This window comes from Dasypus novemcinctus, chromosome 2 (assembly GCF_030445035.2).
Source record: "Dasypus novemcinctus isolate mDasNov1 chromosome 2, mDasNov1.1.hap2, whole genome shotgun sequence".
Lineage (NCBI taxonomy): Eukaryota > Metazoa > Chordata > Mammalia > Cingulata > Dasypodidae > Dasypus > Dasypus novemcinctus.
In genome coordinates this window covers 17,868,925-17,894,468 of record NC_080674.1, presented here as the reverse complement: position 1 = coordinate 17,894,468, position 25,544 = coordinate 17,868,925, and the positions used below count along the sequence as shown (strand labels likewise).

General features: G+C 43.1%; 1 protein-coding gene across 1 annotated transcript in view; it reads left to right on the top strand.

Moving 5' to 3' along the window:
• Nucleotides 1-25,544, top strand: part of MYO10 (myosin X) — a 236,880-nt gene that overhangs the window by 81,950 nt on the left and 129,386 nt on the right. The window lies entirely within an intron of this gene.

Here is a 25,544-nt window from a genome sequence, read left to right as displayed (position 1 = left end):
ACTAATGCTTCCCAAACAGCCAGAGAAGCTGTCCATAAAAGTGATGCATGAACTCGCATCCCCGTGGGGAGAAGCCGTGATGCATGCTTCCTGTCTTTGTGTTGCTTCTCAGCAGTGTTGAGCAGCTGATGTCAACGTTGTCCTATCCTATAAGAGTACCATTTGAGCATTTGCACTATTTTTAAGTAACTTTTAAAAGTGTTTGCTTGGTGCATCTCCCCTCCAAGACACAGGCTCCCTGACGTAGAGACCGTGTGTTGTGCTGCTCACCATCATCCTAGCCTCTCAGAATATTGCCACGTAGTAGGTGCAGTAAAGTTTGAAGAGATGAAGGAAGGAAGATGTATTTTGTATGCTAGACTACGTACTGTCAAATTGTAGCACACTAACATGGATTTAGTTTCAGCTGTGTTGGGGACACGAGGCAATGCTCTGAAGAAAGAAAGATAAATCATGGGGCTTACATGCAGACTTTGGTGACAAACAGCCACGTCCCAGTTCCAGCTCTGCCACCAACCAGTTGAGCGGCCGTAGACAATGACATAACATGAAGCCTCCGTTTCCCCATCTTTGGGAGTGGTAATGGTGATGGTTAATACTTCAGCTTGCAGGATTGGATTGAGGATTAGGGAGGGGTGGCGTGGAGAGTGCTTAGCAATGGACCTGCCTTCGCACATACCGAATGCCTGTTACGGATTACAAAGAATCATCTCAAAGGGCAGTCCTTACGCCATGCGATGTGAGGACCACCATCTTTCCTGCTGTGTCAGGCCAGCTCTGCTGATTACAAACCTGCTGGTGGCCACCCAGCTTGTCTCCATCCTGTTTTTGCTATTTTTTGACAGCTAAGAACCAAGATAATAGCAGCATTGGAAGTTAATGAAGAAAACCCATGCTCTTTTGATGACCAAATGCTGGGAGACTCTTTCATTTTTTGGGGGGCTGGGGGGAGGTTTTTTGAAATTTATTTTTTACAGAGTACTGGACTCTCAGGAGCCAGGTGTTAGCCTTTATATTTGGGTGTGAAAGAGAAGGAAGAAAAGGGACTTGGCAGGTCCATTCTAGAACATTTTGTCTCACACCCAGAAATGTTTGCCGCCCTTGAATGATTTCAAGGTGTTTGTAGTGTTGTGAAGGAAACCTCATCCAAATCCTGTTTGGTCTCATGACACTTGAAGACTATAAGGTTATAATTAGGCTGCCAATAGCTTGTCTTTTTGTTTAGCATCATTTTACTTTGAAAACAAAATCCATATAGAACACGCAAAAGCAGTTTGCCAAGATCAGCCTGTTTGCTCCTCAGCATCTGGATGCTGTAGCTCAGTAATCTGCAGTCTTGGGTTCCTGGGCTTCCAGATGCTAGCAGACCAGCATAGAGTTGTCCCATCTTTTCTTTCCTCAAGCACAGGCATTTCATGACTTTTGCCATTCTTTTCATTTTATTTTTATTTATTTATTTTAAAGATTCATTTTTAATTTCTCTCCCCTCCCCACCGCTGTCCACTCTCCATGTCCATTTGCTGCCCGTTCTTCTGTGTCCGCTTGCATTCCTGTCAGTGGCACCAGGAATCTGTGTCTCTTTCTGTTGCGTCATCTTGTGGCGTCAGCTGTCTGTGTGTGCGGCGCCACTCCTGGGCAGGCTGCGCTATTTTTCGCATGGGGTGGCTCTCCCTGCAGGGCACGTTCCTTGCACGTGGGGCTCCCCTACGCAGGGGACACCCCTGTGTGGCACAGCACTCCTTGCGCCTTGCGCGCATCAGCACTGCACGTGGGCCAGCTCACCACATGGGTCAGGAGGCCCTGGGTTCGAACCCTGGACCTCCCATATGGTAGGCGGATGCTCTATCAGTTGAGCCAAATCTGCTTCCCTCTTTTCATTTTAAAAGGTGGTTTTAACACACCCAAAACAGGAAGGATGTAACATCAGCATAAAAGACAACCCTTTCCATTGAATACATGAAGCTTTATGAAAAAACTCTTTCCATTGTCTTGTCTTTCTCGTTTGGCTATTGAAAATTCATCTCAGTCAACAATGCAGACCTGTGACCTATTGGGAGAAAATGGACCCCCAATTTCAGGCCCCCAGCTCCTGGGTCTTATCTCCGGTAAGGTTTGGTTCTGTAGCTGACACTTTAAATTATTCTCCATTCCTTTTGCTAAAAAGTAAGGTTTTAAAAAATCATTTTAATGTATCTAGTTAAGGCTTCAGCTGTAGGTTTTGGTAGGATAATATAAAACCTATGGTATTTTAAAAAGGAAATGTATCTCTGGGATTCCTTTATTCAAATAAAACCTTACTGGAAAGTTTACAAATTTTTACAGACCAGGTAAGGAGGAGTGGACAGAAATGTCCCCTCATGCCTTAACTCTGGCTTCTGTAGACATTTTAGAGTTCTCCAGAGTCTAGTTTCAAATCCTTTGACTGAGAGTGATCTAGCTGAAAGCACAAGCTCTCAATGTTGCTAGAACTTTCACCTAATTTCACAGTTGGGTTGACATTGTTTTAACGGCAGGAATTAGTACTTAAGGTGAGTGAAACTAAAATTAGTGATTGAATGTAGGTTAGTCCCCAAGATCTTGTTCATGCCACTTTCATGTTCTAATATGCTACAAGACAATAATGCTTAACTTTTCCAAAAACACCCAGGCATTCAGGTCTGGGAAATTAACTAGCAGAAAATGAAGTTGTGTCACTTTGTTTTTTCATATTCCTCCTTTGCTACCATAATTACTTTCATAACTACATATTTGCGTTTTTTGTGTGTGTGACTATAAAAAAAGAGAAGAGCCAAAATGATCAATTCTGGCAGTAAAGGGTAGTAGATAAATCTCAGAGTCATTGGATATAATACTTTCAAAAGTCATCGGTTCTCTGTTCCACTTACCTAAGTTTTTCAGAAATGTAAAAAAAAAGAAATTCTTGCAGTTGGAACTCTGTTACTGTGAGATATGGACTTGACAGTAGTGAAATATATTTGTCTTCTGTGGCTTATGTAAAGTACTCAGAGCTTGATTGATCAACCCTGGCGTTAGTTATATCCTTGGATAAACAATTATTTAAAGAACAGAAAGTGGGTAAAAATTGCTTGTAAGAAGATTGTTTTCTAGTAATATAAAAGAATCGTTCTAGGGGTACTTGGGGAATACTGTAAAAATGGAATAGAATTCTCCAGGTTATTTGGTGGAGGGGGGTACCACTGGGAGAAAAGTGAACTGCTTGTGATTTGTGACTAGTTCAGTAGCTGATTCACAACTTAGGACCTGCTTAACCTGCGCTTGCTTTTCCCTGCTTGCATGTCAGTGTTTTTACTTGTTGGGATAAATTAAAATGAGTAATGTGGGTTAAGTATTTAAAGTTCTTACATAACCGTGTAATTATTGTTTATTGGTGTCCTCACTTAACCTTTCTAGGTTAACTTGTGCAGACTAGTTTTGATGCTGTTAATGACCTTCATTCAGAAGATCTAGAAGCTTTGGGGATTAAGTGTTAACTTCCCATCTCCCAGGACTGTTTCAACTATTTTTTTTAAAAATCTGTCATTATACCCATCAGTATATATTTGATGTGCTGTACTATAGTCCAAATCCTTAGCATATATGCAGTTTTAAAATACTATTTCATTTTAAACTCTTTTTTTTTTTTTCAATGTGCAGGTAAGAGTGATTGTCTTTAGTATTATTTAGAAAGATCAAGGAAGTTCCAGGATCTTTTGGAATGAAAAACAAATTTGAAACAGGAAAATATAACAACATACACCGATGTTGGGCAATAAATAGCCTGTACTTTGGCCTGTACTGCTAAATGCTTGTTTGGCTCCTTGGCAGACTTGCCTGCTCCATATTAATTGTGTGACTGTGGGCAAGTCATTTAACTCTGGGCCTCAGTTTTCTCCTTTATAAAATTGGGATTATAAAAGTACCTTCCCAGGAGGCCGATGGCCAGAGGGAACATTAGTATTTGCAAGGTCATAGGTAAGAATTGGCGTAATTATATATGGGTGTGTATGTGTATATTTTTGTGTATGTATGTAGACAAACACGTGCAAGTTACAAAAATATTGGGAGAAAGCAATTGCCATGAAATGTGAAAGGTGGGGCGGGGTGGGAGCAGGCTTTAAGCTGGAGCCGGAGATGGGTGGAGGGTGGGGCTGGATGGGTGTGGTGTCAGCTGGCTCCCCCCCCCCCCCAGCAGGGATGGTGTGATGAAGGCTGGGCATGGGCTCAGAGGACAAGGGGAGCAGGAAGCAGCAGAACTGGAGGCAGCAGAGCCCATAGCACGATTCCCAAGGAAACTTGCCTTTGGCAGTGTCGCAATTGACCAAGGATGGGTTACTGTCAAGTAGGAGCAGGAGTCTTCTCTTGCCAGCAGGATGCTTCACATTTTCCATATCCCCCAACCAGCGCTTTGTAAGCATTTCGTTGATGATTGCAACAGCCTTGTGAGCTGGGGAGGGGATGTCTTTTTACTGTTTCTGGCGAGATTAGGAAGGTTTAGGAAGGTGAAGGATCGTGAAGGATCGGAGAAGTAGAATGATTTGGTTAAGCCACAGAGCCTGCAGTGGCCGCCCTGGCACTCCCTGGATCCTCCTTGCCTTCACTTTAGATCTTAGTGGATCACTTCTCTGGCCACGCCTTCCCAAGACTTGCTCACAGCACTCTCCCTTGTCTTTATTTCTTCAGCTTCTCCCACAATGCCAGACACTGAGTTGCCATCAAATTTTGAACAAAAGCACTTCTGGCAAAAGTGGGAAAACTACAATTGGTGTAACCGATAAACTGTGGTTAACAGCAATACTATATAATCTTGCATCGGTGCCAGGCTGTACTGTGTTGATAATGGAGGTGTATGGAAAAAGTATGCCAACCGTATGCTATGGAGCATGATTGGTGGTAGTAGTCTGATAATGTTATCTCATAATCTGTAACAAATATTCCACCAGGGTGTGGAGTTGTATGGGAAATCTACCAATCTGTACGATTGTTTTGCAAGTTCACAATATCTGTAACAAAAATACATTAAAAAAAATTGTATGGGTTGGAGGGAAAATACACCAAATGTAAGATAAGAAATGATAGTAATATTTTGAGGATGCTCTTGCATAGTTTGTAACAAATGTTTCACACCAATGCAAAGAGTTGGTGGAGGGTGATATATGAGACCCCTGTGTGATGTTATATATGTTTATTTTGTAAGTTCGCAATCTTTACTACACATTTATTGTTTATGTGTGTTCATATATGAAATACTTCAATAAAAAATTTTAAAAAGACAGGCAAGCAGATGACTTAACCACCCATCTCAGCCAATGCATGTGCCAGAGATTATACTTAATGAAACGTGGACAGATCTGGGGACGTGTTATCTGAAGGGTGTGCATATACCTGTAACAGGTTTTCTATAAGCTGCTGTTTTTTACTTTCCACTGAGTATAAAAACCTTTTCACTTTCATGATTAGAATGTACTTGCCACCTGATTTCCTGTTTGATGTGTAATCTTACTCCTGCCCCTGCCAACCCCCTCCCCGCAAAAGATTAGCCTCAGGCCTTGTGTGATTGAGTCCTCTTGGTCCAGTTATCAGGTACTGTGCTAGTCTCAGTGGAAATATGGCTGTTCCCGGAAGTTAGGACCTTGAACTAATATGTGCCGGAGCAGTTAAAAACCTCCAAGCTTTGCTGCCCCCAAGAGTCTGGTATAATAAGGAATAATGAGCCTGGGACAAAGAGATCATGGGTTTTGTTCTTAGACACACTTAAGAAAAGTTTATTAATGGAAACTAGTTTGCAAGAAGAGCTGGCCTGGAAATCAGCTTTCATTGTTAAAAGTTCAACTAGGTTTGTTGTTTAAGGAGAGCTTGGATTAGTGATGAGTGACTCAGATCACTCAGGCTTGCTCTGTTCCTGTGGGCTGTGGCAGGGCTTGTTAACAAGTCCGTGAGCTTGAACTGAAATTCAAAAAAACACACTTCTTGTGGGGATGTGTTGGTGCAGGTGTGATGTGTTTATTAAATAATGGTAGAGTGTAGACTATACTATTATAGTATAGTATAGTCCAGCTATTTAATTGTCCAATCATGAGTCACTCTGATTTCTTATATTTTATATACAAATTGTTTAGTAAAGGGTCCATGGTTTTCACCTGACTGGCAAAGGGGTCTGTGGAACAAAAAGGGTTCAGAACCTCCAGTCTAGGGATAGTTCGTGAAACAGCCTACCTTTCTGTCTCAGAGAAATTTTTAAAATGAAGAATTTTCAAATGGAAACGAATCTCTAGCTTTGCTGTTTCATGCTCGCTCTTGCATAATTTAAAGGGTGTTAAATTCGCAGAGACATGTTTTGGGGCCTGTACTAAATAAAGGCATTTTAAGCGGTTTTCTACAATCTGGAAAATCCTTCTAACTATTGAGTTTTTGCCTGCTTTTTTGCAGATTTGTTTGGCTTGTTAATAATTTGTTCTGACCTTTTGTGCAGAAATTATTATAATACAATGTCTGCATTATAATTGGTTTTAATTCGGTCCACAAAATAATTTTTCTTAATATCTCATACATAGTAAAAAGCCTTAACTTTAAAACTGAATTTGATTCAAAAGGTACATGGTTACTGAGTAATTTTTTTTTTTTGAGTGGGTGTGGTATCTACTTCAGGCTATCTAATCAGCTTCTAAATATGTGTTATCACCTCTTTTCAAAAAATTTTTAATAAACAAAGACTTCTCTCTTGTGTGTTGAATCTCTTTTTCTTCCATATATTGGTTTTGACTTTATATGTAGCAACCACATATTAGAATCACAGGCTTATGGTCTGTTTTTTGTTCTGTTGTATTGGCGATTATAACATCTACTCTGAAGAAACATATAAATTTATATATCTGATTTAGTTTTCAGTGTACAGCCCGCAGGTCTCTTCCTGGTAGGAAAGAGTACCAGAACTACAGTAGTTTTCACAAGGGCTTCCCAGGAGGCAAACAATCAGATGCTACCAGTGTAATGTAAAGCACAGGAGCTCATGAGACAGGTACAAGTGAGTGCGTCTGTGTGATATTTTTCCTTTTAATTGCCGTGTTACAAGTCTATGAGTAGGAAACCTGGCCAGACAGCCTCTGCCCCAGCTTGGTGCCCTCCCCCACTTCCTTCTCATCTCCTGCCCTACGTGCTCAAGTCTGCCACATCTTTTGTTGCACCGTACAGGCTCCTCCTTTCTTCCTTGCCCTCCAAACTTGGAGCGAAAAACACGTATACCTCGTCTAACCAGAACCACATGGTTTGCCCAAGTCCAGTGCATAGGAGAACCGGGACAGGAGGGCTGGCCTGGTAATGCACAGGCAGTGGGCATTGGTGCCGCTGTGGCTCTTGTTACCACCAAGGCACTGAATTGCTCCCCAAATCCATGAAATCATTCTTCAAAATGAAACAGAATTACTGTATGTCTCAGCAGTTCTATTCCTAGGTATACACCTGAAACATTTGAAAACAGGTACTCAAATACTTGTGCATGAATGTGCATAGCAGCGTTATTCCTGTTAGCCAATGAGTAGAAACAGCACGAGTGGCCATTACTGGGTGGACTAAATGCAGTGAATCTATGCAGTGGAATAGGATCGAGCATAGAAAGGAGTGAAGTTCTAATATGTGTTACAACGTGGATGAACCTGGAAAACATTATGCTAAATGGCAGAAGCCAGACCCCAAAGGACAAATATTGTATGATTTTAGTTATATGAAATATGTCAAGTGTGCAAATTCGTAGAGACAGATTAGAGGCTACCAGGGGGCAGGAGAAGAAATGGGGAGTTATTGCTTAATGGGTACAGTTTTTGTTTCGGGTGATAAAAAATTTTGGAAATAATATAGATAGTGGTGAATGAAGTACAACATTATACGCGGCATTAATGCCTCAGGCATGTTTGCTTAAAAATGATTAAAATGGCAGATTTTATGTTTTATATATATATATATTACCCTGATAAAATAACATAAAATAAATGCTCCATCTTTTTCCTTCCAGCTTTTTTTATTTCCTTCAAATGTACTGACAAGTCATAGAAACCCTGAAGCCCTTCTCCTTCCCTCGCATACACTTGGCTCACATCCTTCAGATCTTCTACTTTCATGCTGACAGCACCTGGAATTTTGATCTGCATCCGCTCGTGCCACCTATTTTATGGACCCTCTTCCTGGACTCTCTTTCCCCATGCAATTTCACCTAGGTACTTACTTATAACATCAGTACAATAGTGATAGCGATTCTACTGAATACAGTTGGGTGCTATGCCCATTTCTAAACATCATCTCATTGTCCCATGATGCTTCAACTCATCTTGTCTCCACTGTCTTCTTGGGCACATAGCATGGTTTTCAGAATGTGCCCTAGTGTCAAGGGGAGATCTTGGTCTCAGATCCTCTTCAGTGGTTCCCAGTGGTCACTCGCATTTTACCTGCTTGCAAAATCCCAGTTTGTTGGCTCCATCCCCAACCTCTGCAGAGTCAGAAGGAACGACCATGTGCCAGCATTTTCCATACATCCCATAGAAAATTCTTTGACACAGTAAAAAGGGAGGACACCCCCTAAGTCTAGCCTCAACCTGGCTTTGATTCTGGGTGGGTTCCTCTTCTCAGACCCCAGCCCCTCCCAGTGGTACAGTGCCTTGCTCCCTGATTCTATCTAGGAGTTCAGCAAAATGACAGAAATCATGTAAAATACAAGATAGCAATGCTAATTTTTCTTATATTTCATAATGACTACTAACGCTGACATACATTGTGGGGTGTCTCATAATCAAACACAGAATTAAGCAGATGCCATTTATCTGAATTCTTTGGGACAGGACCCCCTCTCCCCCCATTCTGTTGAACACAGAATGGTCCACTTTTATTTCCTGTGCTGCTTTGGTGTGGGTTTACTCAGGGCAGGGACAGTGATGGTACACTGTGATGTCCAATCCAGCGTGCTCACCAGCATTTTGTCTTCCAGGTTTGGAAATTTTTTTTTTTTGGTTGAAAACTCTATTTGATGTTCTGTCAGTTTTTCATTGTGTTGTGTCTTAAGGAGGTTTGAGCCCCAAACAGAATTCTTAGCCTGGGAGTTCAGAATTCTATAATCCTTGCGTAGTTGACAAAAACAGTATGTAAGTTTCTGGCAGTTCTTGTTTTGCCTCATTTCTGCCTGCGTAAATGTTGTATTTGAGAGATTGGTTGAGTGGAACAAATTATGAATACCTTGCAGTAGAAAGTAGGGTGGAGAGTCCTGTGATTTCTCTTAATGATTTTCGGGGGCTAATCTGTTAAGTATTTATTGGTAGTGGCCCTGTGTTTTCCCCATAGATTAAAGAAAAGGTTGCTCTCTTCTTTAATCCCATTGAATGCTGTTGGCACCCTTATTGAAAATCAGCTGACGCTAGATATATGGGTTTATTTCTGTCACTCAGTTCTGTTCTGGTGGTCTATATAGCTGTCCTTCTGCCATTACTACACAGTTTTGATTACTGAAGCTTTGGAGTAAGGTTTGAAATCACTAACTCATGTACTTTTTTTTTTTTTAAGATTTATTTATTTATTTATTTCTCTCCCCTTCCCCCCCACCCTGGTTATCTGTTCTCTGTGTCTGTTTGCTGCATCTTCTTTGTCCACTTCTGTTGTCAGTGGCACGGGAATCTGTGTTTCTCTTTGTTGCGTCATCTTGTTGTGTCAGCTCTCCGTGTGTGCAGCACCATTCCTGGGCAGGCTGCACTTTCTTTCATGCTGGGTGGCTCTCTTTACGGGGCGCACTCCCTGCGCGTGGGGCTCCCCTACGCAGGGGACATCCCTGCGTGGCACGGCACTCCTTGTGCGCATCAGTACTGTGCATAGGCCAGCTCCACACGGGTCAAGGAGGCCCGGGGTTTGAACTGCGGACCTCCCATGTGGTAGACAGACACCCTAACGACTGGGCCAAGTCCTCCGCCTTGTACTTTTTTTTAAATTTATTTTTTATATCCATGTTAGGTTTACTCAGCTAACACAAGATAATAACTACCATCAGAATAAATCTATTTTTGTTTTGTTTTTGTTTTTTAAAGATTTTATATTATTTATTCCGCCTCCTCGTTTGTGCTTGCTATTTGCTCTCTTTGTCCATTTGCTCTGTGCTCTCTGTCTTCTCTTTAGGAGGCATTGGGAACTGAACCTGGGACCTCCTATATGGAAGAGAGGTGCTCAGTTGCTTGAGCCACCTCAGCTCCATGTTTTGTTGTGTCTCACATTATCTTTCCTCTTTGTGTCTCCTTGTTACATTATCTTGTTGCATCAGCTTGCCTCCTGTCCATCGCACCAGCTCGCTGTCTTACTCATCTTCTCTAGGAGGCACCAGGAATCAAACCTGAGACCTCCTCTGTGATAGGCGGGAGTGCAATTGCTTGAGCCACATCTGCTTCCCCACAATAAATTACTTTAATTAGCAGTTACACTTCCACCTTAACTTTGTTTATTTCTCAGTCTTTTGGGGGATTTAAAGATATACTGTAATGAAAATGATGTGGATGTATTAGTTTATTTCTAATTCAGGTTCTAACGTTTCTGAGAGAATTGATTCCTCTCAGTGTGGTGAAACTTTCCTTGTTTTTAGGTTCACCCAGGTGGGAGGCTGTTACATGGTGCATTTTCTTTGACATATTTCTCATCAGTTTCATCTGCCCAGCACACGCACATACAGAGACATTGAGTTTTTGGTTTCTGTCTCCCATTATTTTTGCCTCTGGAAGGTAGATGAAGGTGGGACAGTATAGATGCATGAAGATTCAAAGCATTATAGATGTAAGTATTCAAATGAAACAGGAGTGGGGTGTTGAATTTATAGCATTATATGTTTGCAGCACTGGAGGGGGAGCTTTCTCTGATGAGAATATTGGCCATTTTGTACTGCATGAGCGAAGGCAAGAATTCTTTTATCCTTGTACAGTATTTTGGTTCTAGAACATTCCAAAGTGGAGATTTGAGCCAGGATGTAAAGAAAACACACGACCTTATAAAGATATCTTCAGAAAGGAGAGATCTCAAACTTGCCTTTTGGGAAAGCTCAGTGGGCGATGGGAAGCTATGCAAAGAATGATGACATTGATGAAAACATGGTCATGTTTATCTCTCCTAACCTTTCCCCCTAAGATTTGGACCACATTCCCATCAGTTTCTCTAAATGTTAAATATTCTGGCTCTCACATACTCTGACAAGATTTTGGGCTCAGGGTTTTCTGGGCTTTTATTGATAGAAAGACATTTATAGAGAAATAACAATTCCTTGTTGACACTTTTGTGGGGGGAAATAACAACAAGAAAGCATTCCTCTTTGTTCCTTTATTTTTGTGCATGGTCTGTATACCCATGAAAATTATCTCCGTGCATAGTATTTTTCTTCCTTATGTTGTTAAAAAATACTTTAAAAAAAAAGAGCCCTTTGCCCGGTTTACTTCGTAAGAGCCTTTTCTCTTTTTGGCCTTCTGCCTCCTCTTAAACCCTCCAGTAATGCAAGCATTTTCCTGATATTTCTACAGCTATCCTTGGCAGCAGGTAGTGGTGATGTCCCAGGAAAGTGGGGGGAGGGGAGAGATCATTATTCCAAGTTCCAAATTGTTGTATTTGACCTCTGGCCTTCCCCATTATCTTGTAGTGCATTTCCTCCTAGTTCTTTTGCCATAAGTTTGAGCCCAACTTTTCCTGTCCCCTCTTTGTCGATACTTTACCAAACCAACAGCCCCGAGTGACTTTTGATTTCAAGTCTGGAATCATTCTGATTGTATTTTTGTTTACTGGATTAATGCTTTGCGGGAAGCAGATGTGGCTCAAGTGATTGGACTCCCATCTACCATATGGGAGTTCCAGAGTTCATTTCCAGATGCCTCCTGGTGAAGGCAAGCTGACCCATGTTGAAAGCTAACCTGCGTGGATAGCTGATACAACAAAAAGAGACAAAGAGGAGAGACAATGAGACACAACAAACCAGGGAGGTAAGGTGGCTCAAGTGTTTGAGTGCCTCTCTCCCACATTGGAGGTCCCAGGATTGGTTCCTGGTGCCTCCTACAGAGGAGACAAAAAGAGAAGACAAGCAGACCCAGCACACAGCAACTGGACACAGAGTAGATAGCAAGTGCAAAACAGGGGGGACGGAATAATAAATGAAATAAATCTTCAAAGAAAAACAATAGTTTGAATGGTACCTCTTAATTCTTACTTGACACTTGGAAATGTATTTACCTGACATGAATGGCATGGAAAGCATACAGCGCTTGGACCTAGGATTTATAAAATTGATTTTGACTCTGTTTTAAAACTCAGATGCTCGCATATTTGGTTCTAATCGGCCTTTCTAGTTTTCTTTTAAAAGCAGCTAAAGAATAAGTGTATCTTTGTACAGCTGAAGGCAAGTTCAAGGTGGCCAGTAAGTGAAAAATGCTGATTTACAACTCAGCCTTTTGGAGTTAGGTATTAGATGACACGTTTAAGGCACTATGTCCTTGGCCTTAGCCCTATAGAAGGGCAGATGCTGAGGCCCCAGAGGTTTTCTGAGTCACTGTCTTGGTCCTCGTGGATTGGTCTAGTGCAGTGAGTCTGGTGCAGGGAAGGCGAGCACGAGGAAGTCCTCACCCCTGACTCTTTGTAGACATCACTCCTTCCCAGTGAGCACAGGCAGCACCAGCAGTTGACATAGGAGCTGAGCCTTTTGCCACCCCTGGTTCCTAGGTAGACATAATTAAGACCAAATTACAATAAGATGTGATAAGTGACATGTTAGGTTCTATGCAAAGAACTGCATTGAGGGAGCACTGGGCCAAGAATTGGGGTTCCTGAACTTCAGCCCCAGCCCTGCCTCTTATTTTAGCAGAGCTTTTCTGGGTTGGAACTTACTGTGGGTAGAACAGGTGGGTTACAGGAGAAGCCCCTCTTCCTTTTTTATTTACTCCTGCCCCCTTCCCCCGTTGTCTACTCTCTGTGTCCATTCGCTGTGTGTTCTTCTGTGTCTGCTTATATTCTCATTAAGCGGCTCCGGGAACTGACCGTGGGAACTTCCGGAGTGGGAGAGAGGTGATTACTCTCTTGAGCCACCTCTGCTCCCTGTTCTGCTACATCTTCTTACTTTCTTTCCTCTGTCTCTTGTTGCGTCATCTTGCTGCACCAGCTCTCTGCATGGACCAGCACTCCTGCGCGGGGCGGCTTTCCCATGCTGGGTGGCAATTTCCACACAGGGCGGCACTCCTGCACAGGGTGGCATTCTCACATGGGCCAGCTCGCCGCGTGGGCCAGGTTGCCCTCACCAGGAGAACCTGGGCATCAAACCCTGAACCTCCTATATGGTAGATGGGACCTCAGTTGGTTGAGCCACATCCGTTTCCCCCCTCTTCCTCTTAATAGTTGGTGGGTCTTGGTGGGTGTTTTGTTTGTTGTTGTTGTTGAAAGCACTTCTACAATGCTAATTTTTTTCAAAAGTACCTCTTCATTCTAGTGATTTTGATGGAATGATTTCTCTTTTTCAGCCTAGAAATGTTTAAATTTTTTGGAAAATGTAGGGAGAATCCTAGTAAAGTATAAAACAAAAGTAAAATCACTTACACATCCAACGCTCCTTATTGGAGTTCTGATATATTTTCTTCCAGTCTTTTGTTTGAGTATTTTTTTTTGTCTTTATTTTTTTAATATTACATTCAAAAAATATGAGGTCCCCATAAACCCCCCACCCCCCTCATCCCACTCCTCCTCCCATAACAACAATCTCCTCCATCATCATGAGACATTCATTGCATTTGGTGAATACATCTCTGAGTAAACTCATTTTTATTTATACTTTTTATTTTTGAGATAATTGTAGATTTACATGCAGTTGTAAGAAATTGTACAGAAGAATTGCATGTACCCTTGACCCAGTTTCTCCCAGTGAAAACATCTGACAAGACCTGAGCACAGTATCACGAGGATATTGACATTGATACGGTCAAAAGGCAGAACATTTCCGTGGTGGTGAGGATACGCTGTGTTGCCCTTTTATAGCTGTACCTACTTCCTTCCCACCCCTACCCCCTCCCTAACCTGGTAATTACCAATCTGTTCTTCATTCTCTATAATTTCATCATCTCAAAAAAGACGATGTACGTGGATGCATATAGTATGTAACTGCCTGGGACTGGCTTTTTCAGGTTTTGGCTATTACATGTAAAGCCGAGATAAACATTCCTGTACAAGTTTTTGTGTGAACTTAAATTTTCATTTCTTTGGAACACTGCCCAAGAGTACAATTGTGGGTGTGTGTTTTAGGAAATAAACTGAGGATTACACTGTTTATCTAGCATATTTTATCATGGATTTTTTTTTTTTTAACTGTGATAACACAAGTGTCTTATATAGTGATCTCTTGTTTTTTCAACGAGGAAAGTCTGGCTTATGGGATCTGAACGTTTTCCTTTTCTAGATAGACTTGGCCTGCTTAGAACAAAAGGCACTATAGAAAGCTTTCTATGACACGTCTTAGCACAACTGGAGCACCAAAGGTGATTTTCTCTGTGCAGATTTTCCTAAAAATTACACCCCAAATTTGCTCTTGTGATTCACGAAGTAATGCAGTTGAGCATTTAAAAGAAACCTGTGCACAGTTCCACAAAACAGCAAGGCCCTTTCACCTGGGACTGGTCAGTTCCTCACCTTGCATATAAATCTGGATATGAGGGATTTTCCTTCCTATGCAAATGCCCTCGTACAGGCTCAAAGCCTGTGCACAAGTGCTCCTTTTCAGTTATGCCACAGCCTCCTCCCTGCACGGGGAGCCTTGCCCCAGCACACAGCTCTGCTTGTCGACACGACCCAGCCGCTGTGTTGCTCCTGTGCTCTTTTCTCTGAGGTTTTCCACTCGTTGACCCCTCACTTTTGTCTCTCTGCCTGCCTTTGTTGGCACTGCTGTGCCATTAGAAAGAACTGTGACTGGTGCGGGAATGAGAAGAGAAGACAACACAGACAGCAAAAGCAGCAGGGCAGGAGGAGGGGAAGGGGGGAAAATAAATAAAAATAAATCTTTAAAAAAGAAAAAGAGAATCCGAGACAGATCTGCCCGAAGCCCCCTGCCTCGCTCGGCTGTGCGCATCATCGCCGATATTTTTCCTCGGGGTTTGATGCTTGCGCCTCTGTTTGGGGGGCTGAGGGTGCTCGCGGCGACCGCTGATGGAAGTGACTAAGACGTCGCCTTCTGATGGAGTTTCTAGAAAGTCGGTTCCCGGAATTGCGTCTTGTAGTGAGGGTTCTTCTTTGTGTCTGGTCTATTGGCAGATCATCGGAGGGTGATGTTTGACGTTGGAGGCTCCTTGATGGGCCGGTGGACGGTGTCTGTCCCTCTTCACCACTTTCGTGGCCTTCGGTCCCTCAGGCACCCCCTGCGTGGGAGGGTGCCCTGTGCCGGCAGCCCCCCTGCCTGCTCCTTTCCCGCCCCACCTGGCTGGGGCCCACAGCACGCGGGCCTGGCCTCGGTGCAGCCTGCATCGCACGTGGGGGTGTCCCTGTTGAGTGCCTCAGGGGGCTCTAAGCCCCTGGAAGGGAAGGGCCAGGACCCTCTAATGACTCATCGTGTTCCCAGGTTCCCCTGTGGAGCCCAGCACCTACGATTCAGGGAAGAAGAGAGTAAATAAATGGAAAGAGTGAGCGCACGCCCAGCACGCGGGGCAGCTCTGTGTGATAACGGGCTTCTCGCTCTCTCCTCTGCTCTGCCCTCACCTTCCAAGGGCACACACGGTTCTTTTTAATGCCCTCGCCAGTACTTGCGCCCTTGGTGATCTCTCTGCCCTCTTATTCCTTGATTTAATCCTGCCATGCTTTCCCCTGATGTCAGTCAATTTAGAAGAGGAACAGCCCAAGGAAAATGGGGGAATCCTGTGTGTATCAGCAACTGGCCTTTTTATGAGGGCCTGGCTCCGGACAAGATGCTTTACACACGTGGGCCCTCCTCTCAGCACCTCTGCGTGGGGAGCGCAGTACCTTCCTTACACATTTACAAATGACCCTGAAGCTGAAGAACCTGCCCAGGGCACTCAGCCCTTCAGCGCTGGAGCTGGAACTCAGGACAGTTGTGCTGTTTTCCGTGACACCGAGGAATTGAATGCTGCTGTGCTGTGTGCTGTTGGGCAAGTTTCCTAACTCCTCTGATCCTGGGTGAATTCATCCTTAAGAAAATGACTAATAGAATATTCCCTTCTGAGGGTCAAATGAAGTAATGTAGGTAAAATAACTGATGCTGGCAGCACTGACTAAATACCCGTTCCCTCTGCCTGGGCCTCTTTGTTTTGTTCTGCACCGACATGCCAAGCATGGGAATCCAAAAGACATTGAAAACCTGATGATGATTTAAGTGACTTCATCTCACAAACTAGTATGAATCTTTTTTTTTAATTCTTAAAAAAGATTTATTTATTTATTTCTCCTCACCTCTTGTTGTTTGCACTCACTGTCTGCTCTGTGTCTGTCTGTTGTGTGCTCCCTCTGTTTGCTCAACTTCTTTTTTAGGAGGTACCAGGAACTGAGTCCATGACTTCCCATGAGAAAGGGAGGCACCCAATCACTTGAATCATCTCCACTCTCTGCTCGTTGTGTCTCCTCATTGCGTCAGCTTGTCTTCTTTAGGACGCACTGGGAACTGAACCCGGGACCTTCTGTGTGGTAGGCAGGCACCCAACTCCTTGATCCACATCTGCTTCCCTAGTTTGAATCTTTGTAAAGGAAAATAACAGTCTTTGCTTTACCTCTATTAAGTAGTCAGCATCTAACAAACTTACCCAAGGGAGGTTAAAGTAACACAATAATGTTTCTATAACAAAAATTTTTAGCTCCCTGTGACATAGTAATTAGGATGCTAAGCCTCTAACAAGTGTGAGCTGAAAACAAGGCACTGTTGCCATTGTTTTCTGCTGCACATTAGGTGAGTGAACATGTATAATTTTGCCTATGATTAGATTTCAACGTAATATTTCTAGAGGACTTTACATTTTCATGCCCCAGATACTTTCTCAGGATGTTTCCTGAGACAGTAGCAAAAATAAGTTCAAGGTAGCTTCCTTCTTAGATTCGTCCTAGCAGTTCTAAGATGATCATTCCTGTTCTTGGTTACAAGGGAACATGAGTACCAGTTTAAATTACTTAGTGCAGCATAATGCTGGCACTTGCAGGGGGCATACACCAGCTGTTGAAAGGCTGGCAGCTAAGAGTTACCGAAATTTAACATCAGGAAGCTCCTTTTTGGTTTATGTGATGGCTAATCTTAGCCATATGTTGAAGGCAAATGTCTTAATCTTCCTCGTTGATCCTTACTTTAATTCATGAATTAATGTGCCAAAAACAACAACAAAGGAAATAAATTAAGAGCGGTATCCCAAGAAACATGTAGAATTCTGGGGGCAGTCTAAACAAGGCAAGCCAGATGTGTCTGGAGGGATTAAATAGGAGAAGAAAGTGTTCTGAGAAATAGTTGTTCATCAAGCAGTTTACAGGTCAAGATTGTCCTGCAAAGCGCAGCGCCCCTCCGGTTTGCTCACCCCCTCCTCCAGCACACCTGGTGTTCAGGCACTTACCTAAAGAGCCTCCTCTCCTCCCTCCCTGTGCCCTGAGACTTGACTATTTCCTTTTAGGATGTTTACAATTGTTTCTTACATTTTCTCCACCTCATAGGAATAGCTACCTTTTATTGATCTTCTCTTCACCATGACTTTTACCTACGTTATTTTCTTTCATCCTCACAGTAATTTCGTGAATGAGATACTATTTTTAAAGTGCGAAATAGGGTGAAGATCCTTATTTTACAGATGGGGAAAATCATAGGTCAGAGAAGTTAAATATCACTGCTTATTGTCAGTGAGCTGTACGTACCATGGACTTAGGAGAAACGAATCCAGCCATATCTGATCCTAAGACCATGTTTTGTTCATTACACTGCTCTGCCTCTTCTTACGTGTTTTTATACCCAGTTTGAGGCTAGGCCCATTTGTTCATTATTTATTACATCTGTGTCGTAGGTCAGTTTAGTTTCCTGGGCTGTTAAAGCAAATATCATATGGTGGATTGGCTTAAACGATGGGAATTTGTTGGCTCACAGTTTTGAGGCTGGAAAAAGTCCAAATCCAGGTGACACTTTTTCCCTGAAGACTGTGCATTCTGGCAGCGGCTGCTGGTGATCTCAGTCCAGGGCTCCCCTGGCCTCTCCCTTCTCTCCTGGCTTCCATTGCTGTTCCGCCTCTAGCTGCTCCCGCCATGCCTTTCTCTGTGCCTGCATTTCATTCTGCTTAGAAAGGACTCCAATAAGAGGATTAAGACCCATCCTGATTGCACTGGGCCAACTTTAACTGAAGAAACCTCATCAAAAGGTCACTCTCATGATGAGTCCACACCCACAGGAAAAGATTACATTTAAGAACATGATTTTCCTGGTGCATCGCTCCAAGTCAACACCTAGGCCAAGGCTGGACACTGGAAACAAGGTAGACATGGTTCCTGCCCTTGTAGAATAGTGTTTTTAAAGGTTAGCAGCCCATTATAGTGGGGTGTGCAATCAGTTTAGAGGGTCACAGTCAGCATTTGGAAGAAATGAAATAGAATAAAAAATATTAGGGTGTATCACACATTGATGGTTAATTGTTTTGTGAAACTTTTATTAACTGTGTGTGTCTGTCGATCACAGTGTCAAACCTATTTCTTACTGTGGGTTGTGGTCAAGAGTTTAGCGGGTCCTGAGCCAGAGTATCCACATTGGGGTGAGATGGTTTCTTGCAAGTAGGGTAAGAGATAAGCAATTGGAAACTGTCATCAGGAGCTATGAGGACAGTGTATGGTAGAACAAGGAGGCAGGGGGTGGAGTGTTTTAGGTCAGACACCTGGTCCCTTCTGAGAAGATGTTTTAGTTTGCTAGGGCTACTATAATAAATACTACAGAACGATTGGTTTAAACAACGCGAAATTACTGGCTCATGGTTTTAAAGGAGAGAAGTCCAAAATCAAGTTGTCAGCTGGCCATGCTTTCTCCAAAGTGGTGTGTTCTGGGGATGGCTTGCTGGTAATCTACAATTCGGTCGCTTCCTCCATCACTTGGCGATCCGTCTCCTTCTGTCTCCTCACTCTCACGACTGTGTCCAAATAATTTCCTCTGCTCATCAGAACTCCAGTCATATTGGATTAGGGCCCACCCTAATTCAGTTTGGCCTCTGTGTTAGTTGGTTTGTACCAAAGTGGTACTGGTACAAAACCTCAGAAATCTGTTGGTTTTTGTAAAAGGGTATTTATTGGGGGTAGGAGCTTGCAGTCACCAGGCCATAAAGCGTAAATTGCATCCCTCCCCAGTTCTGCTGCCACATGTTGGAGCAAGATGGCTGCTGACCTCTTCAAAGGTTCTGGCTTCCTCTTCCTCTTGAGAGCCCATGGTCCCCAGCTTCTTTCAATCTCAGCTCTAGGCTGGAATAAGTCTTGACTCTCTCCCGGGACTTGTTTCTCTCTGGCCTCAGCTGTCTGCTCTCTCCACAAGGCCAGCTGTAAACTGTCAGGTGAATGGCTTGTCTCTCTTCTCGGTGCTTCCGCCATGTCTAATGGAGCCTTCTCTCTTTCCTCACATACCTGCTTCTATGTGCAGTTACTTCCCAGGGCTCCAGTATTAAAACTCCAACAAACCACTCTCCATTTAGTTTTTGCCCTTGGTGGGCGGAGACTCAACATCCTACTGGTATGGCCCAATCAAAGCCTTAATTATTATTTAATCAAGTAAAAGCGAAACCTCTAAATCTAATATAATCTAATATGCCCAGAGAAACAGACCAGTTCACAAACATAATCCAGTATCTGTTTTTGGAATTCATAAACAATAGGATCTTCCAAGATCCTCTTTACAAATGAGTTCATAGTCATAGGAGGTACTGAGGTTAGGATTTGAACGTGCGTTTTGGGGGGATACATTTCAGTCCCCATCTGAGGATAACTCTTGGGCTGAGACCTCAGGGAGGAAAGTAGCAGGTTGAGAATGGTCCTGTTACTGGAACAGCACGTACCAGAGCTGGGGCCAGGAAGGAGGAGGGCCTGTCCTGATTTATGTGCCTGTTACACGTGTCGCCCTGTGGCCACCACACTGCCCAATGGCAGGGGCACCCTTCCCTTTGCAGGCTGTGTGCCCAGAGCACATGCTGAGTAGTGTGAACTGTTTTTATTTCATTATTATACTAACACCCATGGAACACCTTCCACCATCTGGTCCTCCCAGTAGGCCCTTACAAATGCCTCAATACACTCTCAAAAGTAGAGAGAGTATGGGCCATCTTCTCTGACCATAATGTGGTACATTTAGAAAACAATAGAAAAAATTAGCAAATCCCAGTACCTAGAAATCAGCAGCATCTTAGTTTTTTAAACCCCTTCCCAGTGGCTTTTTGCATGCTGTCTGCTCTCTGTGTCCATTCGCTGTGTGTTCTTCTGTGTCTGTGTTTATTCCCCCTCCCCACTTGCAGCTTGCTTGCTGTCTGCTCTCTCTGTCCACTTGCTGTGTGCTCTTCTGTGTTTTTGCTTCCCTCCCTTCTTTTTGTTGCGTGCCCTTGCTGAGTTGGCTTTCCGTGGCGCTTGCTGGTCGGTGGCTCTCCACAGCGTGCGAGCGAGCCTGCCTTCACAAGGAGGCCCCAGGACATGAACCCAGGCCCTCCCATATGGTAGACGGGAGCCCAACTGATTGAGCCACAGCCGCTTCCCAGCAGCATCTCTTTTAACTTGGGTCAAATAAAGAAATCAAAAAGTAAATTAGATAATATTGTCATGCTGAGCTTTTGAGTTACCTCTGTGCAATATTTTTCAAAAGACTTGCTTTTATGACATGTTTTGTTTATAGGTTCTGGCTTGCTCTCGTCTCCGCTCCCCTGCCCCCCACAATATCTACATAGGCGTTGGTCTGTTGTTGGCATGCCAGGGGGCATTTTCTGAACCGGAGTTTCTCATCTTCAGCACTATTGACACTTTGGGCTAGATGATTCTTTTTTTTCTGAGGGTGTGCTGTTGGTCTTCGGGTGTTTAGCAGTATCCCTGGCCTCTGCCAACAGCACCCTGCACCTTTTCCCCTGGGTCATGACAACCAACAGTGTTTCCAGACATTGCCAGATGTCCCTCGGGACAGAATTGCTCCCAGTTGAGAACCACCACTCTAGCAGTAATTCCAGGCTTATATTAGATGAAGTGGCCAAGATTTTGAGAACACTGTTTGGCCCATCTGTCTATCTAGAAGACATTGTTAGCAATTTTTTTAATTTCTCTTGAAGCCAATCAATTGGTCAAGTTAGGGTGTTCTTGGTCTTCCTAATAGTTAATAAAAGAAATCTGTATAGGTCAATCTATACTATAGAAACTATAGCATAAACACGGGCAGGGGGGAGGGGAGGGACAGGGGTTTCTTCATAATACATCTGCTATTTTTTCTCTTTTTTTTTTTTTGGTTAAGAAATAGGCCCTCACATCTATGCCAATAGGCCAATTGATTTTTTAATTTTTATCCCCCGCGTCCCGAGAAGACTCTCGTCTGTCTGCTCATTGTTTGCTCATCTTTAGGAGGCACCAGAACCAAACCTGGGACCTCCCGTGTGGGAGGTGAGAGCCCAGCCACTTGAGCCACTTCTCCTTGCTTGTTGCGGCACCTGCTCATTGCGGCGCCTTCTCATTGCAGCGGTTGTGGCATCTGCGGGTTGCAGCCTCTTGCTCGTTGCCTTAGGAGGCATGAGGAACCAAACCCAGGACCGCCCATGCGGGATGTGGGCACCCAACTGCTTGAGCCGCATCTGCTCCCCATTATTGTTTTTTTTCTGACTGATATTCATCTTGTAACATTAAAATACATAACATTTGTTCAATTTCAGAGAAAAGGAGTCTTAGGTATTCAATATTACCCATATTCATATTTCACATGAGGTTTTACTATGCTACACAGTCCCATGTTACATTTTTTAGCTTTCCTTTTGGTGATATACGTGACTTTAGACTTTCCTTTTACACTGTATATGTATTATTCTAAGGTTAAAAATGAAAGGTGATTGATAATGACTCAGCTCTTTTTTTAACCTAATTAATTGACCACATGCCTTTTCCCTTTTCATACACAACTAGACCCAGAGTTGGCCAAGCCTTCTCTGAGTTGTTTTTCCAATATCATTTATTGGTTTCCTTTGTTCTCTTCCCACGCTTAATCTAGTCCATCTTGTGACCAGTGGTTTGTTTCTCTATAACAGGAGCTATTTGTTCTGAGGCCCTATTTTCTCTAAGTTGACTTCCTGTCTATAAGTTTTCCATACTTTGCTCCAATTCTTAACCTTACCACCTTTCTCCTAGTATAAGCGCCATTGTAGTAACTCAGTTTCTTCTTGGGTGGGGTTTTTTTTTGGGGTGGCAGGGAGGTACATATTATTACTGATCATGGCCATTGTTTCTTGCTGAAAAAGTTGTGTTAAAACAATTCTACTCTTTAAACTTAAACTTTCCTTATTTGCTCTTGGGCAGTAATTTTGCTCAACTAACACCCTGCTAATTGTTGTAGGTAAAAATGATTTTTGATAGTTCCAAGAGTCTGTCCTTAAAATTCTTCAACAAGATGGACGGTCTTATTAATCCTTTAAAATCTCTCTAAATTAATTTAGGTGTTTATTCAACCAATAGTGCATTAAGAGACAAGAATGCAGCTTTGATGTTATTTTTATCAAGGGGGCTAACCCCAACTACCTGATATAAAATAACCCCTGCTGAGTACTCTTTATTTAGCCCCTTTGCTTCATAGACACTCATCACTATCTGTGTTACTATATATTTACTTGTTACTTTAATTTCCTGGCTGCTAAATTGAATACCATGCAGCGGATTGGCTTAGATGATGGGAATTTATTGGCTCATGGTTTTGAGGGTGGAAGTCCAAAATCAAGGCGTCATCAAGGCACTGCTTTCCCACAGAAGGCTGGCGTTCTAGGGCTGGCTGCCAGTGAGGCTTGGTACTTGGCTTTTCGGTCACGTGGCAAAGCCTGTGACAGCATCTCCTCGCTTCTCTGGATGCCATTGACTTTGACCTCTCCCCGTGGCTTTCTCTCCATGTGTCTAAATTTCCTTCTGCTTATAAAGGACTCTAGTAATGGGAATAAGACCCATCCTGACTCAGAGATTTGCACCCTCTTCTAGGGAAAGAATGTGTTTCCAGATGTACACAGGACAGTTGATTATTGTTAGGAGAAACTATAACTGTTACTGTTTTTATTTAGAGATTAAGGAAGGTTTAAAGAGATGTGTATGGGTGCTGGGTTGACAAGGGGTAGACTGTGATGGTTAAGTTCATGTGTCACCTTTGCTAGGTTATGGTGTCTAGTTGTTTGGTCAAGTAAGTACTGGTCTGATTGTTACTGTGAGGATATTTTGTGGATTTAAGTCATCAGTAAGCTGGTTGAATTTATGGCCAATAAATCTACCATCAACTGAGGATATCGCCTCCAATAACAAAAGAAGTCTCATCCAATCTCACCTTAACAGGGAGAAGTGATGATTTCAGCAGTCAGTAGGAAGAATTTCTATATCTACTTTTCTACTTCTCCTGGGGAGTTCACTGAAAAACATTTATTGGAGTTCACAACTTGCTACTTCCCCTATAGAATTCAGACTTATCCCATCCTCAGAGCCACGTGAGCCAATTCCTGTAATAAACCTCATTATATATATATATATCCATATATATATCTCCTGTTTGTTCTCTTTACCTGGAGAACCTGACTAATACACTTGTTTATCTCTTTATTGTTTCCTTTCTCTTATTGGAATGTAAGCTGTATTTCCAATATCTAGTGCATACCAGTACATATTTGTTTAAATGAGTGGGTTTTCTTAATTGATTAGTCAGACACATATTTAGCATTTATTATGTGCTGGTCACCAGCCTAAGATCTTTACAAATATTAACCCATCTCCAAATGAATAGTTCACCTTTCCTTTCCTTGATAAATACTTTTATTTCTCCTGATCCACTTCTTTTCTTTGGAGAAAATCATTGTTTTGAACAGTTGGATTCCTCCCTTGGCATAATGTTTCCGTCATTTTTCTGCTTATAGCATCTTATTTTTTTAATGTAACCATATAGCATTCTTTTACTGTAATTCTGCTCCTGAAGTCATTAGCATGAATAGTTCTAGTTCTTTTGATTTTCCCATTCCTAAAATGGGCGTATGCCCACATTTTGCATGTAATATGCTCCTGAAATATCTGAGAAAGTCAGATGTACAAAGGTGGGGAGCTATATTTACAGGTTCCAGCCATTCTGTCTGCTAATGGCTTTCTTTGTGCCTGGCTCCGAGCTCTTTACTTGGGCAGTTAATGCACTGTCTTGCTGCTCCCAGTGGATTAAAAAAAAAGACAGTGAAATATTTAGATCTGATCTAAATGTTCAGTCATTTTTTAGTGCCTCAGTGTTGTACAGTGTATGCACGATTATTTCCAAAAAGCAGAATCAATATTAAGTGCAGATGACAATTCTAATGATCTAAATTATTTCTCACCTCAAATTCTGGAATTCTCTGCATACCTGGAATGACATGGGTAGAAACAAGGAGTTCGTTTGGGAAGAACTTGCTAATGGTACGTTTGTAAGTAAGAGGTAGAGCAGGAGATGGTTGTGCTAGCTTTGAGGCTCTGTCTTCTTCCCCAGCCTCCCCAGCATGTTGGCAGGAGCTGTGAGCAAGCAAAATGAGGGGAGACCCTGTGGGTGTGCCCCGGCAGCTGGGGAGGTGACAAAGGGCACTTTTCTGCATCCTCTGCTGGCCTGTTTCTGCACCACCCGCAGTCAGTGTGTGAAAATGCAAACAACCTGCCCGATTGCGGTGTTTCTGGAAAACCTGCCGGGAATGGCATCGGAGGAATGTGGCAGGCTGGGGAAGGGCAGAGTTTTAACTCCTTCAATCTGGGGTTTTCCAGGTTGCCCTAAGCTGCTTCTAGTCTTGGCTCAAGTCTGGTTTTTCAAAAACTTTCTTCCATGGTGTTTATGACTTAAAATGAAATGTCAGTGCCTAAGCAATTCTGCACCCTCACATACTTCGCCATCCTGGACGTGGCTGTCCCACCCTGCCCTCCCCCAGTGGGCCTCCAGCCTGTGCTCTGCCAGGTGGGTGCTCCCGTGGCAGGGTGGGCCCCCACAGGGTAAGGCGGGAACACAGGGCCTGGCACATCTCCTGGTGGGCGTTTGGGCCCAAGGAGCAGCTGGGGAGAGGGTGGCTCCCTGGCTGAGAAGGGTGGGTCCCCATGTACCGCCTGCAGCAGGTCACCAGGGCTGCTTCTGACCCACTATTGCGGTTCATGCGGCAGCAGTGCTGCTGCTGAACTCTTCATTTTTCTCTAGAAAAACAAAACATGCCATTTTTTCATAGCCTCTGAAAACCATTGGATTGATACTTTTGCTTCTAGAAGAGTGTCATTCTCTTTTGCAATAACACACCACTTGTTGCCATGTAGGCAACTGGTTAGTACTTAAAAATAGAAGCCCCAATCAAAAATGTCTGCAAATACTATTCCAGCAAGTTGCT